Genomic DNA, 19483 nt, shown 5'->3' on the forward strand with positions numbered 1-19483 from the left:
ACAGAACACCCACTGCTTCAGACGCCAACACACTACACAAGGCCGCCGCGCTGGCGGCCTTATATAGTGTGGGGCGTGCACTACACAGCCTGAGCTATGATTGGCCACAGGCATCCTGCCTGTGGCCAATCATGGCTCTCCTCGCTGCTGGCGCTGCGATTGGCCAAGCATGCAGGGTCACAGTGCATGCTTGGCCAATCATGAGCCAGCAATGCACTGCGCCATCGCAGTGCATTGTGGGCCGTGAGCGCCACACGAATTTGGCGCGAACGGACCAAAATGTTCGGACTTCGCCGAACGGACGAACAGCCAATGTTTGAGTCGAACGTATGTTCAACTCGAACACGAAGCTCATCCCTACTCCTCACTATCTATCACAGTTTTGAAGGCCATAAAATGCCAAGATGGCACCCCCCCACCCCACCCAATGACCCCATTTTGGAAAGTAGACACCCAAAGCTATTTGCTGAGAGGCACATGTTGCGGGAAAATTACAAACTTTTTTTTGCACAAAGTTATCACTAAATAAAATATTGCTCACACATGCCATGAGCATATGTGGAATCCCCCCCCCCCCCAAAAAAAGTCTCATACATGTGGTATTCCCGTACTCAGAAGAAGCAACAGAATGTATTTTGGGGTGTAATTTCACATATGCCCATTGAATATTTGAACAATATATCATTTAGTGACAACTTTGTGCAAAATAAAAATAAAAAATAAAAATGTGTCTTTTTCCCACAACTTTATATATTTATATTCCATGGACTCTACATGCCTCTCACCAAATAGCTTGGGGTAATTGGGGGGGGGGGGTTGAACTGTTCTGCCATTTTATACACAACATTTAGAAGCTTATGTCACCCATCACCCACTCTTCTAACCACTTAAATCCCTTTCTGACACTTTTTGTTTGCATGGAAAAAAAATGTTTTTTGCAAGAAAATTACGTTGAACCCCAAAACATTGCATTTTTTTTTTACAGCAAATGCCCTACAGATTAAAATTGTGGGTATTTCATTTTTTTTTCACACAGTATTTGCGCAGCGATTTTTCAAATGCATTTTTTGGGGAAAAAACACACTTTTTTTTTATTTTAATGCACTAAAACCCACTATATTGCCCAAATGTTTGATGAAATATAAAAGATGATCTTAGGCCAAGTACATGGATACCAAACACGACATGCTTTAAAATTGCGCACAAACGGCGGGAACAAACGGCATACATTTTTAAAAGCCTTTAAAAGCCTTTACAGGTTACCGCTTTCGATTTACAGAGGAGGTCTACTGCTAAAATTACCTTCCTCAATCTGACCTTCATGGTGATTAGAGATGAGCCGAACACCCCCGGTTTGGTTCGCACCAGAACCTTCGAACGGACCAAAAATTCTTACGAAAATTTAGAACCCTATTAAAGTCTATGGGACTCGAACGTTCAAAGTCAAAAGTGCTAATTTTAAAGGCTAATATGCAAGGTATGCAACAGACAACACCAGCAATAAGGGGTATCTTCATGTGTATAGTGTTCTAGAGGCACACAACACCCACTTTAACTCCTGCAGATGCCTGTATTAGAAAACACCAGCAATAAATGGTAGATACAGGTTTATACTGTGCTGGAGGCACACAACACCCACTAACTACTGCAGATGCCTGAGAAAAGAACACATTGTCCCTGCCTATCTTGCTATTTCCCTGCATGCCGGAACATACTACACAAGGCTGCCTCACCGGCGGCCTTATATAGTGGGGGGCGTGTACTAAACCCCCTGAGCTATAATTGGCCACAGACAGGATGCCTGTGGCCAATTATGGCTCTCCTCGCTGCCGGCGCTGTGATTGGCCAAGCATGCGGGATCACAGTGCATGCTTGGCCAATCATGAGCCAGCAATGCACTGCGATGGTGTAGTGCATTATGGGTCGTTCGCGCCACACGAATTTGGTGCGAACGGTCCACAAATTTCTGAATTCGCCAAACAGACGAACGGCCGATGTTCAAGTCGAACATGCATTTGAGTCGAACACTGAGCTCATCCCTAGTGATTATACCTCACATGCATAGTGCAATTGCTATTTACACTTAAAGCCACACCAACAATTGCATTTACCTTTGTGAGAGAGCAGGGGGAGATAGGGAGGATTTTTTTTATTTTGTTTGCTTTTTTATCTTATTTTTAAACTGTTCCTTTCATTTTTTTTGTTTTATAATTTTTATTGTTATCTCAGGGAATGTAAATATTCCCTATGATAGAAATAGGTAGTGACAGGTACTCTTTTTTGAAAAAAAATTGGGGTCTAATAGACCCTAGATCTCTCCTCTGCCCTCAAAGCATCTGACCACACCAAGATCAGTGTGATAAAATGCTTTCCCGATTTCCCAATGGTACTGTTTACATCCAGCGAAATCGAAGTCATGAAATGCTCATAGTTTCCAGTAGGGATGAGCCGAACACCCCCCTGTTCGGTTCGCACCAGAACCTGCGAACAGACCTAAACTTCGTGTGAACTTTAGAACCCTATTAAAGTCTATGGGACTCGAACGTTCACAATCTAAAGTGCTCATTTTAAAGGGTAATATGCAGGTTACTGTCCTAAAAAGTATTTGGGGACCCGGGTCCTGCCCCAGGGGACATGGATCAATGCAAAAAAAAAAGTTTTAAAAACGGCAGTTTTTTCAGGAGCAGTGAGTTTAATAATGATTAAAGTGAAACAATAAAAGTGTAATATTCCTTTAAATTTCGTAGCTGGGGGGTATCTATAGTATGCCTGTGAAGGGGCGCATGTTTTTGGTGCTTAGAACTGTCCCTGCACAAAGTGTCATTTGTGCAGGAAAAAAAGTCTTTTAAAATCACTTGCGGCTATTGTCGGGTCCCGTAATACAGAGAACACTCAATGAGTGCATTGGCCGACAATTCATTCATTCATTGATAAAAAAAAAAAAAAAAAAAGCGTGGGGGTTCCCCTAAATTCAATTACTAGGCCCTTCAGGTCTGACATGGATATTAAGGGGAACCCCGTGTCAAATTAAAAAAAAAATTTACGTGGGGGTCCCCCTAAATATCCATAACCAGACCCTTCAGGTCTGATATGGATATTAAGGGGAACCCCGCATCAAATTTAAAAAAAAATTGACGTGGGGTCCCCCTAAAAATCCATATCAGACCCTTTATCCGAGCACGCAACCTGGCAGGAAAAGAGGGGGGGATGAGAGAGCGGCCCCCCCTCCCTCCTGAACCGTACCAGGCCACATACCCTCAACATTGGGAGGATGCTTTGGGGGTCTGTGACCCCTCAAAGCACCTTGTCCCCATGTTGATGAGGATAAGGGCCTCATCCTCACAACCCTGGCCGTTGGTTGTGAGGGTCTGCGGGCGGGGGGCTTATCAGAATCTGGAAGCCCCCTTTAACAAGGGGACCCCCAGATCCCGCCCCCCCCTGTTTGAAATGGTAAGGGGGTACTTTCCTACCATTTCACAAAGAAAGTGTCAAAATGGTTAAATAAGACAAACACACTTTTGAAAAATTCCTTTATTAAAAATAAAAAAAATAAAAAAAAAGATTCCAGCGGTGCTAATCCACTCTTGCTATCCAGCGACGGGTCTCCGGGGTCCAGCGATGGATGATCATATCCAGCGACGGGGGATCTCTCAGTCCAGCGCTGTCCTTCTTCTGTCTCCACTCCAGAGACACTGCAGAGATCCCAGCGCTGACGTTTCTTATATTAGGAGGGCGGGGCCACCCGTCACCTGACCCCGCCCCTCTGACGCTGGAGAGGGAAGCCAGGGGTTCCCCAGTGACGTGTGGGTGACCCCGCCCCCTCTGATGTAACGCAGGTTTCCGTTACATCAGAGGGGGCGGGGTCACTCACACGTCACTGGGGAACCCCTGGCTTCCCTCTCCAGCGTCAGGGGGGCGGGGTCAGGTGACGGGTGGCCCGGCCCTCCTAATATAAGAAACGTCAGCGCTGGGATCTCTGCAGTGTCTCCGGAGTGGAGACAGAAGAAGGATGTATGGACAGCGCTGGACTGAGAGATCCCCTGTCGCTGGATATGATCATCCATCGCTGGACCCCGGAGACCCGTCGCTGGATAGCAAGAGTGGATTAGCACCGCTGGAATCTTTTTTTTATTTTTTTTATTTTTAATAAAGGAATTTTTCAAAAGTGTGTTTGTCTTATTTAACCATTTTGACACTTTCTTTGTGAAATGGTAGGGGTACTTTTGTACCCCCTTACCATTTCAAACAGGGGGGGGGCGGGATCTGGGGGTCCCCTTGTTAAAGGGGGCTTCCAGATTCTGATAAGCCCCCCGCCCGCAGACCCTCACAACCAACGGCCAGGGTTGTGAGGATGAGGCCCTTGTCCTCATCAACATGGGGATAAGGTGCTTTGAGGGGTCACAGACCCCCAAAGCATCCTCCCAATGTTGAGGGTATGTGGCCTGGTACGGTTCAGGAGGGAGGGGGGGCCGCTCTCTCGCCCCCCCTCTTTTCCTGCGGCCTGCCAGGTTGCGTGCTCGGATAAAGGGTCTGATATGGATTTTTAGGGGGACCCCCACGTCAATTTTTTTTTTTAATTTGATGCGGGGTTCCCCTTAATATCCATATCAGACCTGAAGGGTCTGGTTGTGGATATTTAGGGGGACCCCCACGTCAATTTTTTTTTTTAATTTGACACGGGGTTCCCCTTAATATCCATGTCAGACCTGAAGGGCCTGGTAATTGAATTTAGGGGAACCCCCACGCTTTATTTTTTATTTTTTTTAATCAATAAATGAATGAATTGTCGGCTAATGCAGAGAACACTCATTGAGTGTTCTCTGTATTACGAGACCCGACAATAGCCGCAAGTGATTTTAAAAGACTTTTTTCCTGCACAAATGACACTTTGTGCAGGGACAGTTCTAAGCACCAGAAACATGCGCTCCTTCACGGGCATACTATAGATACCCCCCAGCTACGAAATTTAAAGGAATATTACACTTTTATTGTTTTACTTTAATCATTATTAAACTCACTGCTCCTGAAAAAACGGCCGTTTTTAAAACTTTTTTTTGCATTGATCCATGTCCCCTGGGGCAGGACCCGGGTCCCCAAACACTTTTTAGGACAGTAACCTGCATATTACCCTTTAAAATTAGCACTTTAGATTTCTCCCATAGACTTGTATAGGGTGTTCCGGCTTTTCGAATTTGCTACGAACAGCCCAAATTGTTCACTGTTCGCTGAACAGGCGAACAGGCAATGTTCGAGTAGAACATGAGTTTGACTCGAACTCGAAGCTCATCCCTAGTTTCCAGTTTCTTAGGCCATAGAGATGATTGGAACTGTCCTGGTCTCTTATCAGCTGTATGGTGGTGGAACCACCGGCTGCATTCTCAGGTGGACAGGAGAGCCAGAGAAAACCTTGGAAGATGGTGGTGGGGGGGGGGGGGGGGGGGCATAGTCTAGAGGCTAATTAGCCACTAGCATTGCTTTTATATGAAAGCCAACCGCTGGCTGAAAAGAATGATACCAAGATGATACCTAAACCCTCAGGCATCATTCTGGTATAACCACTCAAAGACCAGCAACATAACAGTACGTTGCTGGTCCTTGTTGGGCATATATTGTAATATTTTTTTTCATGCAGCCTGTAGGCTGAACGAAAAAAAAAATTTGATCGGTGGGTATGCCCATCATTTAAAATACCTCCCTTCATCCACCCACTTCTAATGATGGGCATACATGCACCATTTTGTTTTTAACTGTGGTGGTGAAATCACCTCCTACAGCGCTGGAGTCATGGCTTTATGTATAGTGGGAGCAAACGCTGTTGCTGTCAAGATAAATAAATCAGTGCTGCAGCTGATGGCCTAAAAAATATATGCTGCAGCATGGGGGCATCCGCCCCAAAAGTTAGGAGCAAATTGCTCCTCCACCCCTGCTTCCCTCATGCTTCGATATATATGCTCTTTTTTTAACTGTGGTGGTGAAATCACCTCCTACAGCACTGGAGTCACGGTTTTATTTATCGTGGCAGCAAACGCTGTTGCTGTCAAGATAAATAAATCTGCACTGCAACTGAATGGTGTACCTGCTAAGCAAATGATGGTTAACAATAAATCAAAGTAACATTTCATCAGCGAGATTGACACCTTGCGAGCCTGGTATGGGTTTTAAGGGCAACCCCCTATGCCAAAAAAACGGCGTGGGGGTCCCCCCAATCTCGCCGATGAAAGCGGCAACATTGACTTCCTTTTCCAGTCCCGTTGTACCTGAAGTCACAGTTTGTTCACTCTGTTTGTATTGGTGGCGTGTTCACATTTATATGCATTTACTTTAATAATAAACTTACTTACTGTCACATATTTATGTCTGGTTCACACTGTCGTAGTCACACAGTTCTGGTCAGATATGGTTTATGACACCTACGCTAATACTCAACTAGTTTGTGACAGCGTTCAAAACAGTCATCAATGCAAATACTAGGTTGGTCAGGACAGGAGGGACAATAAAAGTGGGTGTCACTCCTAAATCTGCGCTTTATACAGACACAACATCTTCTTTGGGGGTTACTTTGGGTAGGGGTACCAGAGAGGACATGTGGAAAATGCCTCTCATGCAGCTTACTGCATTTGCGTTGGGAAGTTGGGCCAGAGCACTGTCTGAAAACAGAAGGGCTCTGATGATCTCTTCCTGGAATTTAAGGAAGGATCCAGTTTGTGCTGAAGCTCTGTATATCACATGAGTGTTCAGTAAAGCCAATTGAAATAAGTATACAGACACTTTTTTATACCAGCGTCTGGCCTTATGGGCAATTAGGTACGGCACCAACAACTGGTTGTTGAGGTCCACCAATCCCATATTGAGGTCATATTCGTGGACACAGAGGGGTTTCTGCACAACACCAGTCACCGTAGTAATTTGGACAGACGTGTCTGCGTGAAGGGAGGAAAGAACTAAAACATTCTTGTTATCCCTCCATTTCACAGCAAGAAAATTATTACATCTCAAGTAGGCTCTCTCCCCCAGTCTAAGATGGGAATCTACAAGCTGCTGGGGAAACCCCCGGCGATTCGATTTCATGGTGCTACATGCGTCAATTTGATGATCAAACAAGTGACTAAAAAGTGACAAGCTTGTGCAATAATTGTCCACATACATGTATTAACCCCCTTTCTGAATAAGGGTGACAACAAGTCCCATACAATCTTACCAGCGCTCCCTATATAGTCATGGCAGTTCTCCGGCTCTACGTAACTATCTCTTCCCTCGTAAACCATAAAACTATATGTATAGCCTGGGGCCCTGTCACAGAGCTTATACATCTTGACCCCGTATCTGGCACGCTTGCTGGGAAGAGACTGTTTGAATGACAAGCGGCCAGAAACTTAATCAGGGACTCATCAACGCAGACAACTTGATGGGGAGTAAACAGGGCTGCAAAACATTGGTTGAAGTGGTTTACGAGGGGCCGAATTTTGTAGAGCCAATCAAATTTAGGGTCACCCCGAGGACGACAGAGTTCATTGTCACTGAAGTGCATGAACCACAAGATCTGCTCATATTGTGTCCTGGTCATGGAGGCAGAGAATATGGGCATAAGATGAATTGGGTCAGTGGACCAATATGACCGCAACTTACTCCTTTTAGTTATTCCCATGAGGATGGATAGGCCCAGGAAGGTCTTAAATTCGGAGACTGTAATTGGTCTCCAATCTCTGGCAATGGTCAGCTAGGGATTAGCGGTGATGAATTGACCAGTATATAAATTGCTTTGGTCCACAATAGATCTATAGAAATCTTCAGTGAAAAACAGCGAATAAAAATCAAGTGACGTAAAATCAACGGTTTCCACCTGAATTCCGGGTTGGCTAGTGAATGTAGGAAGTACGGGTGCTGCAGAAGTGGTGGGTTCCCAATTAGGATTGGCGAATGCAGCAGGAAGGGCACTATGGGCTCAACGGGCCTGTCTTTGTCTTCTTTTTGGTGACAGCGGGACACTACTCATGCTTGCCACCTCACCAGCTTGAACTGCACTTATGGGACTCGCCACATCACCAAGTGTTACTGCAGTGCTGGATGTATGACCAGGATGTACTAGGCCGATGGTGCTTGCCAGTTCACCATAAAGAATAGTGGCACTAGAACTGGCTTTCTGCTCCATACAAGGGACCTGCGGTTTTTGCACCTCAACAACAGCAGGGGAAGATCGGGGTCTGGTAGGCCTGACCTTGGCAGGGACCACAACTCTGTTGTCAGAGCTATCTGTCAGGGTGCTGCTACTGTCTACAGGTTTGTATTCTGAGCCTGAATCTGTCAGATGAGTGACTTCCTCTTCACTATCTGTCATGCTAAGAAATGTGTATGCCTCTTCACTACTGTAACTTCGATTTGACATTTTGGTCTCTAAATTTACTGGTACAGTAGTGAGACTCACAGGTAAAAAAGCTCCTGACTGTTAGCGACTGATTCAAATGCTACCAAAAAAACTGTTCGCGTTTACAGGGATCAGGCCTTACTCTGAGAACTCTGCAGTTATGCATGTTGTGTTTTGTAAGTGACAGTGATCGATTGACTGCACTTGGGTGGGCTGGGCTTGGCTGGGCTAAACGCAGGTTCTAGCAGGTATCTGGGCTGATCCCACTAGCACTGCGTTTTTGGGAACCCTAAACTGCTGTGGATGCTAATATGGTTCTGATCAGATCAAATATCAATCCATTCAGACACTATACTACTAAGGGAGGCGTATGGTGCATGCGTGGGTGTTAGTGGTACTGGTGCTGATCTGTTGCTGCCTGGGATGACGCAGACCCTATCTGATGTTAAAACCTAACTTTGATCATCAGTAAAATGTGGCGGGTGCCCTGACACTATAAAAAAAATCTGATTGCTGTACTGGGTGACACAGTGACAGGTGGTGAAGGAGTTAACAGGGGGAGTGATCGGGGAGTGATGGGGGGGGGGGGTGAATGTGTGTCTATGTAACCTGGTGTCAGTGTAGTGTTGTACAACTCACTGTTCTGATGCTCTCTCCTCTCGGTCTGGAACGGAAAAGACCAACATGAGGAAAGATTACAGGGGAAGGAGAGGGGAAGGATATCATTCGTCAGGAGCAAGCCAGATTTCATTGGCCTAATCCGATCATCTCCCCAGCCCCCCACCGGCCACGTGCCCGACGTAGCATAACGGCGATTTGCCTGCCTGTGCCATTCTGCCTCAGTACAATTGCGGCGTATGGACGGCAATCGGTTAAAATAACATAAATTAGGGGTCACTGGATGAAAAAATTCACTGGACAAATGTTACAAGCTTGGAATAATTTTGATGGTTCAGCCTCAAGCAACACCTAACAAAGATGGCACCTCATCCCTGAAAATTTGAAACATGAATCAAAGGACAGGAAGGGAGATTAGGGATTTTTGCGGTGCTAATTAACAAAATACAATTAATTAAAGTACAAAATTAGTAGTACAAAAATTTATTAAGTTTGAGGTTAAAATCAGTAGCAATATATGCTTAAAAGATTCAGAATAATGCAATACAGTGGTTGTTCTCGTCAAGCACACATAGTCCCGACATGTTTCGCATTGGATTGCTTCTTCAGGGGATGTGTGAATGTTTGAACAAGATCTAGACCGAAAATACAAAAATAATAATATAGTATATCACAAAATTCATAAGTGCAGAAATAGGGAAAAAAAAAAAAAAAAAAACACACACACACAGACACACATCAAACCCACCTTCAGCCACTACGTTGGTGGTAAAGTAGTGGGATTGTCCACCTCGGGGGTTAGCCACAGCAGTGCTGAATCTTACCTGCAGATTTGAAACTGGCACCTATTTTTTTAGGCAAGGACCCGATTCCACCGATGATTTGAACGATACTTATGTACAAGGTAATCTTGATTCATCTACAAATGAGTTGTCAATAATAAATTTATCATCACAGAGATTATCCGAACCTGAATTGGAAGTCTTGAAATTAGGACTAACCTTTTGTCCTGATTCAAATACAACCAAATTTCAACCTATTAAGGATTTACATCTTTTTGCCCGTAGATTGTTGTATCGAGTTATTTTTGATAAGCCTGTTACTCCAGGTTCTGATAGTAATGACGATGTCCGGTCTTATGAAAATATGACCGAACATTATGCTATCAAAAATGTGATGGAATTATGGGAGGAGGGCAACACTGATGACGACGACTCGGAAGCAATTTCTACTCCGAGTCTGTCGGTCCCAGGTGTTTCCTTCCCCCCCCCCTCCATCCTTTAAATGCAAATCCAGAGCATTTCCTCTACTCAATGCAAACCCAAACATTTGGGGCGTTTATACAGCAAACAACTATAGAGATTGAGAAATTGTCTTTTCACTCACCCTTATCTACCAATCTTTCGTTACAACACAGAGCAGCTATCAAATCTCTACAAAAAAATACAAATTTAATTATTAAGCCCGCAGACAAGGGCGGAAATTTGGTGATCATGGAAGTTGCACAATATACTTCCATGTGTCGAAATATACTGTCCAATAGAAACTGGTATCGTCCTATTTCTAAAACCGTTATTCTAAATTATCGAAATATCTATTTGAATCTCATTTTTAAGGCATATCAACAAGGGGTCATTGACCTTAACACATGGAAATTCCTAAACATCAAGGATCCAAAGATTCCAACTTTTTACGCACTACCGAAAATTCATAAGTCTCAAACAAATCCTCCAGGACGTCCTATCATTTCAGGATGTTCCTGTTTAACTGAAAATGCGAGCGCATTAGTTGATAGCTATCTAAGTCCACATGTCATCTCTTTATCTTCATATGTTAAAGATACCATCGATCTGTTAAGAATGATTGAGGGACTGTCTCTCCCTCCCAACTCATGGCTGGTTGCCCTGGATATTGAAAGCCTCTACAACACAATTCCCCATGACAAGGGAGTTGAAGTTGTATGCAGGTTTCTTTCCGAAAGAGGCTCCTCTTTCTTACAATATAGTTCTTTTGTTGTGGACCTTCTTGAATATATTCTTAAGCATAATGTCTTTGTTTTTGACTCCACCCACTACCTCCAGGTACAGGGGGTTGCGATGGGGACTAAATGTGCCCCATCGTATGCAAACCTGTACCTGGGGGGGTGGGAAAAGGAAACTCTCTCTAGAGAAGATTTGTCACCGTTTTTGGATAAAATTGTTTCATGGTTTCGTTATATCGACGATGTTCTTTTTTTGGTCAGGCACGGAAACAGAATTAAAAACTTTTTTTCAATTGATTTCTATTAATAACTTCAATTTGAAATTTACTATGCAACATAGTCAGTCAATAGTTAACTTTTTAGACATAACCATCTCTTTGGACAGTGAAGGTAGACTCAACTCTCTCTTATTTAGGAAACCATCTGCTGGTAACACGGTTTTACACGCTACTAGCTTTCACCCAATTTCTTTGATTAACAGTATTCCTTATAGCCAATATTTGCGTTTAAAGCGAAATTGTAGCAAAAACTCAGATTTTAATACAGCAGCTGATGACCTTTACCAAAGATTGAGAAAAAGAGGATACAGTCATAAATGCTTGAAACGAGCCTATAACCGTGTAAAACCCAAAACTAGAACTTCACTTATTTTCTCAACCCGACGTCCCAATACAAATGAATCAGTTAGAATTATTACTCGCTATTCTAACCAGCATCGTAAGTTTAAGGAAATTCTACACAAGTTTTGGCCACTCCTTCTAGCTGACCCTACTACCAAGAAATATATTAAAAATTTTCCCGAAGTTACCTTTAAAAGAGTTCCCTCTCTCAAAGATAAATTAGTGCATAGTCACTTTGAACAACCAAAGTTGGACACTAGAAAAGTAACTAATGGCACTTTTCCATGTGGCCATTGTGACGTTTGTTGTTATGTCAATTCACATACCAAACTTAAACTGCCAAATGGCAAATGGCACTCCATTAAACATCGAGTCACATGCCAAACACAGGGCGTTATATATCTTGCCCGTTGCCTTTGTGGCGGGTTTTATGTAGGTAAAACAAAGCGACAATTTTGTATTCGAATCAAGGACCACATCAAACCCATTATTAAAAAGAGAATGGAGACGGCCATCAGTCGACACGTTGGCCTCTTCCATGCTTTCAATCCCAAATTTATCACCTTTTCCGCACTTGAACATATCCCCCTTGATGTGAGAGGGGGCAGTGTGGATAATATCTTACTTCAACATGAAGCTGAATGGATTTTTAATCTAAGGGCTACAATTTCACCTGGCTTTAATGAAAATTTAAGCTTTAAACCCTTTTTGTGATATAGAAACCTTTTCTGGCCTTTCAGTCCTGCTGACCGCCCCTCTGAGAGGGAACCTGGTTGGGTTCCCATTTCCCCCTCCCTTCTTTCCCCCTTCCCCCCCTCCCCCTTTTTTTTTTTCATTGTTTTATTGTATTATTGTATTGTTTTATTTGAAATTTGTCTGTATTTGTTTTGAGTATAAGAATACATCATGTATATGTTTATATGTTTATGATATTATTATGTTTTGTTATGTGCAGCTTTTAAGGAAAAAAAAAAAATTTATTTTTTTTTTGTCCTCCCCTTTTATGATTTCCCACCCGAATGGTCCACCTCTATGGTTTCCCCATCAGTGCTGTTCGCACGGACGCCCGGGGGCATAGGCGCCTTGTGTGCCACTGCCCCTCTTTAGCGCTGCGACGCTCCCCCTACATCGGTCGGAAGGATTGGCCATTTCTTTTGCCATTCTGTTCCGACCCTTTTTTCCATCGTTTTTCGCCTCTACGCCTGACTGGGCGGTCGGATTGGTGGTCGCGTTCATCTATGCCGTCGCCTTTTACGAAGGCATTGATCGTTCCCCTCTTTCCTCCGCCCACATGCCTGAGGCATTATGGGATTTGTAGGCTAATTCAGTCTCGTCCCATTGGTGAGCATGCGCAATAGCGCTCCTTTTGTCCGCATCAGGCCGACTACGTCAGACGCCGGCTTGATGGCGGGGCATATAAAAAGCCTTCGTAATATCGTCATTCCTTTGCGGGTTGCAGCCAAGGGTGACGCTTGATCGTCCAGACTCTGTACCTCTCGGTAAGCTTACTGTTATATTTTTCAATATTTACTCGATCGTTTTTTGTTTTTGTTTTTTTCATTTGCAAACGTTCACTTATCTTTCTGCCGGTTTTTCAACTCTTTGGACCTGGGCTACTGTCCATGTCTCTTTTTTTATATGTCCGCATTGACTCCCTGGCTTTGAATTCCATGCTTTGGGATGCGAATGTGTAACTCTTTGTGTATATTTATATGCTTGAGGGTTTGTGTCTTTATAACACTCAGTTTATGATGTACACACTACCCTTTTGAGATACACTTTCTTATCTATTCTAACTTTTCTAATCTTCGTTTTGTTTTCTCTTTGATTGGCCACCCAGCTGGTATTTCTGTGCAGGTGTGTCTCCCTGCGTGCTCAAAAAGATTTTTTTCAAAATACGAGCGTCCCCATTGCTTACAATTATCCAACCTACGTAAGTAATACATTTGAAATTAAAATATATCCTTGTCCTATTTTTCTCAATTTTTATACTTTAGAGGGTTTTTCACCCCTAAAAGGCTGTTTTATTTTAGCAACCTTAAAATTAAGTTAGGTATTAAAGAACTTTAAATCATCCCAAAATTTCAAATTTCGCTTTCATTACATATCCCTTTTTCTATCAGTTTCCCTGGGTTGGCTTTTTAGCCCCCTGCGATTCAGCACTGCTGTGGCTAACCCCCGAGGTGGACAATCCCACTACTTTACCACCAACGTAGTGGCTGAAGGTGGGTTTGATGTGTGTCTGTGTGTGTGTGTTTTTTTTTTTTTTTTTTCCCTATTTCTGCACTTATGAATTTTGTGATATACTATATTATTATTTTTGTATTTTCGGTCTAGATCTTGTTCAAACATTCACACATCCCCTGAAGAAGCAATCCAATGCGAAACATGTCGGGACTATGTGTGCTTGACGAGAACAACCACTGTATTGCATTATTCTGAATCTTTTAAGCATATATTGCTACTGATTTTAACCTCAAACTTAATACATTTTTGTACTACTAATTTTGTACTTTAATTAATTGTATTTTGTTAATTAGCACCGCAAAAATCCCTAATCTCCCTTCCTGTCCTTTGATTCATGTTTCAAATGTTACAAGCATTCCCCCGACTTTATTAAAGTGGATGTAAACCCAATCCATTAAATTTGAGCTGGACACGTATATCTGCAGTGTTTTCTTATCTCTCTTCAAAGCACTATGTCCCGTAGCTTTCTCATGGCCCTCTCTTCTGTAATCAGCCTGATAATGCCTAACAAGTTCTCTGTCACAGAGTGTCAATTTGTTATGGCTGGGCATATTCTTGTGACATTTGTCCAGCAACTTTTTTTTATATACAGTATCCCACAAAAGTGAGTACCCCATACATTTTTGTAAATATTTGATTATATATTTTCATGTGACAACACTGAAGAAACACTGAAGAAATAACACTTTTGATACAATGAAATGTAGTGAGTGCACAGCTTGTATAACAATCCAAATTCACTGTCCCCTTAAATAACTCAATACACAGCCATGAATGTCTAAACCGCTGGCAACAAAAGTAAGTACACCCCCAAGTGAAAATGTCCAAATTGGGCCCAAAGTGTCAATATTTTGTGTGATCACCATTATTTTCCAGCACTGCCTTAACCCTCTTGGGCATGGAGTTAACCAGAGCTTCACAGGTTACCACTGGAGTCCTCTTCCACTCCTCCATGATGACATCATGGACCTGGTGGATGTTATGCCACGTACACACGATCAAACAATCGGGTGGAAAAGTCCGGCAAACTCAAGTCCGCCGGACAATCCCCCTGTGTGTAGCCTCCGGCAGACTTTTTTGACCCGAAAGTACGGCGGACTTAGAAAGTAGTTTTGCACTCCAATCTTCCCACCGGACTCGCATTTCGGCGGGCAATCTGGGCGTGCGTATGCCAGTCCGCCGTACTTTTGAAATGAACGGACTTTTCCCGCTCGGAGAAAAGTCCGCTCATTTTGAGCAGGTCTCCAGGTAGACGGGGCCAGCGAAGGAGACGTCGCTAGCCCTGCCACCTGGTATGGACTTAAAGGGGAACCCCAACGCTGAAAAAAATCGGCGTGGGGGTCCCCCCAGGTCCACATCAGACCCTTGTCCAAGCACGCTACCTGGGATGGCCAGGAAAAGGGGGGCGAGCGAGCGCTCCCCCCCTCCTGAGCCTTACCAGGCCGCATGCCCTCAACATGGGGGGTGCCTTGGGGAAGGGGGGCCGCGCGGCCCCCCCACCCCAAAGCACCTTGTCCCCATGTTGATGAGGACAAGGGCCTCTTCCCGACAACCCTGGCCATTGGTTGTCGGGGTCTGCGGGCGGGGGGCTTATCGGAATCCGCGAGCCCCCTTTAATAAGGGGGCCCCCGGATACCGGCCCCGCACCCAATGTGAATGAGTATGGGGTACAATGTACCCCTACCCATTCACCTGTGAAAAAAAGTACAAAAAAAACACAACACAGGGTAAAAATAGTTTATTGCACAGCTCTGGGGGTCTTCCGTCTTCGGGGGTCTTCTCGCCGGACTCCTCCGCTATCTTCTTCTAGCTCTTTTGCTAGCGGAGGAGCCCGGCTTTCTTCCTCGCCGCTGGCCTCTTCTTCCGACTTCGGGGGTCTTGTCCCCCTCTTCAGTTCTTCTGCCGGGCCACTGCGCCTTCTTATAGCTCTTTTACAGGCGGTGGCCCGGTCTTCTGTCGCCGATGTCATCGCCGCCTTCTGTTCTTTTCTTCTCTTCAGATGTTGACTCGTCGCATCCTCATCACCATACTCAGAGGACACTATTGAGGGGGGGGGGGTAATGTGAAGGGGGCAGAGGACACTACTGCAGGGCCAGGGAAACTGCTATGGGGAGGCAGTGGAAACTACTGTGGGGGGGGGGCACAGGGGTAGAGGACACTACTGTGCGTGTTTGTGTGTGTGTGTGGGGGAGGGGGGTAGCAAACAGCACTGCTGTGTGTAGGGTGGGAAGTGCAGGGACACAGGACACTTCAGTGGGGGGTAATGTTAAAGGGGGGGCATAGGATACCATTGGGGGTGATATGAGCGGGGAAGAGTACACTTTGGGGTTGATTTACTAAAGGCAATCAGTTTGTGCACTGCACTTGGAATGTGTCGTCAGAGACCCTAACAGGCACATCCATTGCCCTACATCCATTGATTCACTTTGGAATTACTGAACAGCATCTGTTCCTGGAAGATCTGTGATGGCTGATCACTGACAATATACCTATTTATCGTATTTAAATCCGTAATAGAGTTCTCCACCACCCAGTGTAATGCTCCTTACACACGGTCGGATTTTACGACGGAAAATGTTCCATGGAAGCTTTTTGTTCCGACCGTTTGTAAGCTCCATTGGACATTTTCCATCGGAAATTTCCGTAACACAAAATTTGAGATATGGTTCTCAAATTTTCGGACAAAATCCGTTGTCGGAAATTCCGATCGTGTGTACACAATTCCAACGCACAAAGTTACACGCATGCTCGGAATCAAGCAGAAGAGCTGCACTGGTTACTGAACTTAATTTTTCTCGGCTCATCGTACGTGTTGTATGTCACTGCATTCTTGACGTTCACAATTTCCGACCAACTTTGTGTGACCGCGTGTATGCAAGACAAGTTTGAGCCAACATCCGTCTGAAAAAATCCATGGATTTTGTTGTTGGAATGTCCGATCAATGTCTGATCGATGTCCGATCGTGTGTAATGGGCATTAGAGTCCATCTTACACTGGGTGGTGGAGTACGCTGGTAATTGCTGGATTACGCACATCTTCCACTAATTTATTTTGCACCATTATATGAACTTTATTCATCATTTATTTATTTTGCACATTGTGGTCATTGTTTGTTCACTGCCACAAAAAAAAGAAAAGTACAAAAGAGAGGCAGTATGCAGAAAAGGTTCTCACATAGAAAAAAAGGATACCATAGGTGATCAAGATACTGTAAGTGGTATTCACGAATAAATATAAATATTATATAAATGTCATACGGTTACAGACAAAAAAACTTACCGTATATACTCGAGTATAGGCCGACCCGAATATAAGCCGAGGCCCCCAATTTACCCCCAAAAAAACTGGCAAACTTATTGACTCGTGTATAAGCCGAGGGTGAGACATGCCTGTCCATCCCTGTGTGTGTGTCCGTCCATCCCTGTGTGTCCGTCCATCCCTGTGTGTCCGTCCATCCCTGTGTGTCCGTCCATCCATCCCTGTGTGTGTGTGTGTCCATCCATCCATCCATCCCTGTGTGTGTGTGTGTCCATCCATCCATCCATCCCTGTGTGTGTGTGTGTCCATCCATCCATCCATCCATCCCTGTGTGTGTGTGTCTCCATCCATCCATCCATCCCTGTGTGTGTGTGTCTCCATCCATCCATCCCTGTGTGTGTGTGTCTCCATCCATCCATCCATCCCTGTGTGTGTGTGTCTCCATCCATCCATCCCTGTGTGTGTGTGTCTCCATCCATCCATCCATCCCTGTGTGTGTGTGTCCATGTGTGTGTGTGTGTGTGTGTGTGTGTCCAGCCTACCTGTGTCCCGAGCCTGTGTCCCGAGCCTCCGTCCCGTGCCTTGCCTCCTTGCCTCCGTCCCGTGCCGTGCCTTGCCTCCTTGCCTCCGTCCCGTGCCGTGCCTTGCCTCCTTGCCTCCGTCCCGTGTCGTGCCTTGCCTCCGTCCCGTCCCGTGCCGTGCCTTGCCTTGCCTCCGTCCCGTGCCTTGCCAGGATCGCCGCTCTTCGTCGGCGCCTCGGCGGCCATTCTAAAATTCAAAAGCCGCGCCTCCGCCTTCGCCTGTGATAGGCGGAACACTGAATTTCCCAGCAGCCTGTGTTCCGCCTATCACGGACATCGTCTCATCCTCGTCCGTAGTACGAGGATGAGCGGATGTCCGTGATAGGCGGAACACTGACTGCTGGGAAATTGAGTGTTCCGCCTATCACAGGCGGAGGCGGAGGCGCGGCTTTCGAATTGTAGTATGTCCGCCGTCTGTCTGCTCGATACGCTGATCGAGCAGTCAGACGGCGATGACTCGAGTATAAGCCGAGGGGGTATAAGCCTGACCTACCGTACTAGCCAGACCTTAATGGTTACTCGCCACCAGCATGACCTGTGCCCACCAATGCAGTGTGACCTGTGCCCATCAATGCAACATGACCAGTGTCCACCAATGCAGCATGACCTGTGCCCATTAATGCAGTGTGACCAGTGCCCACCAATTCAGCATGACCTGTGCCCATCAATGCAACGTGACCAGCGCCCACCAATGCAGCATGACCTGTGCCCATCAATGCAACGTGACCAGCGCCCACCAATGCAGCATGATCTGTGTCCATTAAGGCAATGTGACCAGTGCCCACCAATGCAGCATGACCTGTGCCCACCGATGTAACTCCGCATGTGCCCATCAATGCAACTCATCAGTGCCCACCAATGCAGCATGACCTGTGCCCATCAATGTAACTCGCCTGTGCCCATCACTGCAGGGGGACCTGTGCAGAAGAAGAGAGAGTGGAGGAAGAGAGCCAACTGGCTCACAGAGCGGGCATTGCCCACTGTAACATCTTTCATTTGAATTGCAGTCCTCTCGCCATCATACACATTCCTGTCTCCGGGCCCGCCTCCTTTGATAGATGTCACACGTCCCGCATTGGACCACTGTTCTATTTATCAAGCTTCAGGTCTGGTCACTGACCTGCGTTAAAACAGAGAAAACAGAGTTAATATGTGATCACACCCCTTTAGTACCTGATAGTTTAAATGCATGTACAGGCTATTGGAATTTGAGCACAGGTATATTCTGTCTCTGCTAGCTGAAGCAGTTCTCTGGTAATGCATTTGGTAAATGCAGTCAAAGCTGGGAATAAAATCCAGCTCTGGAAATAATTTCATACCAGCCCAACAGCGTAACATAATTTTCTTGTTCATAAAAGGGAAAACCATGCATTTTATAGCACATTTTAAGAGTGTATTATATATATAGATAAGACAGATATTCAAGAGGGACCCCAGGAACTCTGGGAATGTGGGGTAGGGACTCCTCTAATGACCAGAGGCCGCTTTCCGCAGAAAGAATACACTAAGGTAAGGGGAGAGGGGTTATTGATATAAGGGGGACAACTTTATGTGCCCCCTTACATTATTGTATGCACTCCTCCCTTACATCACTGACCCCCCTCTCAGGTGGCCTGGTCACACTGTCACTGACCTCCTCTCAGGTGCAAGAGATTGATGTATCAATGAAGCCTCATCAGTGCCCATCAAACACAGCCTACCAGTGCCCATCAAATGCAGTCTCATGAGTGTCCATCAATGCAGCCTCATGAGTGCCCATCAATGCAGCCAACTAGTGCCTATCAAATGCAGCCTCCTTAGTGCCCATCAAAGTCT

This window comes from Lithobates pipiens, unplaced genomic scaffold (assembly GCF_037356315.1).
Source record: "Lithobates pipiens isolate NorthernLeopardFrog02 unplaced genomic scaffold, aLitPip1_a1.2 Scaffold_8, whole genome shotgun sequence".
Classification (NCBI taxonomy): Eukaryota; Metazoa; Chordata; class Amphibia; order Anura; family Ranidae; genus Lithobates; species Lithobates pipiens.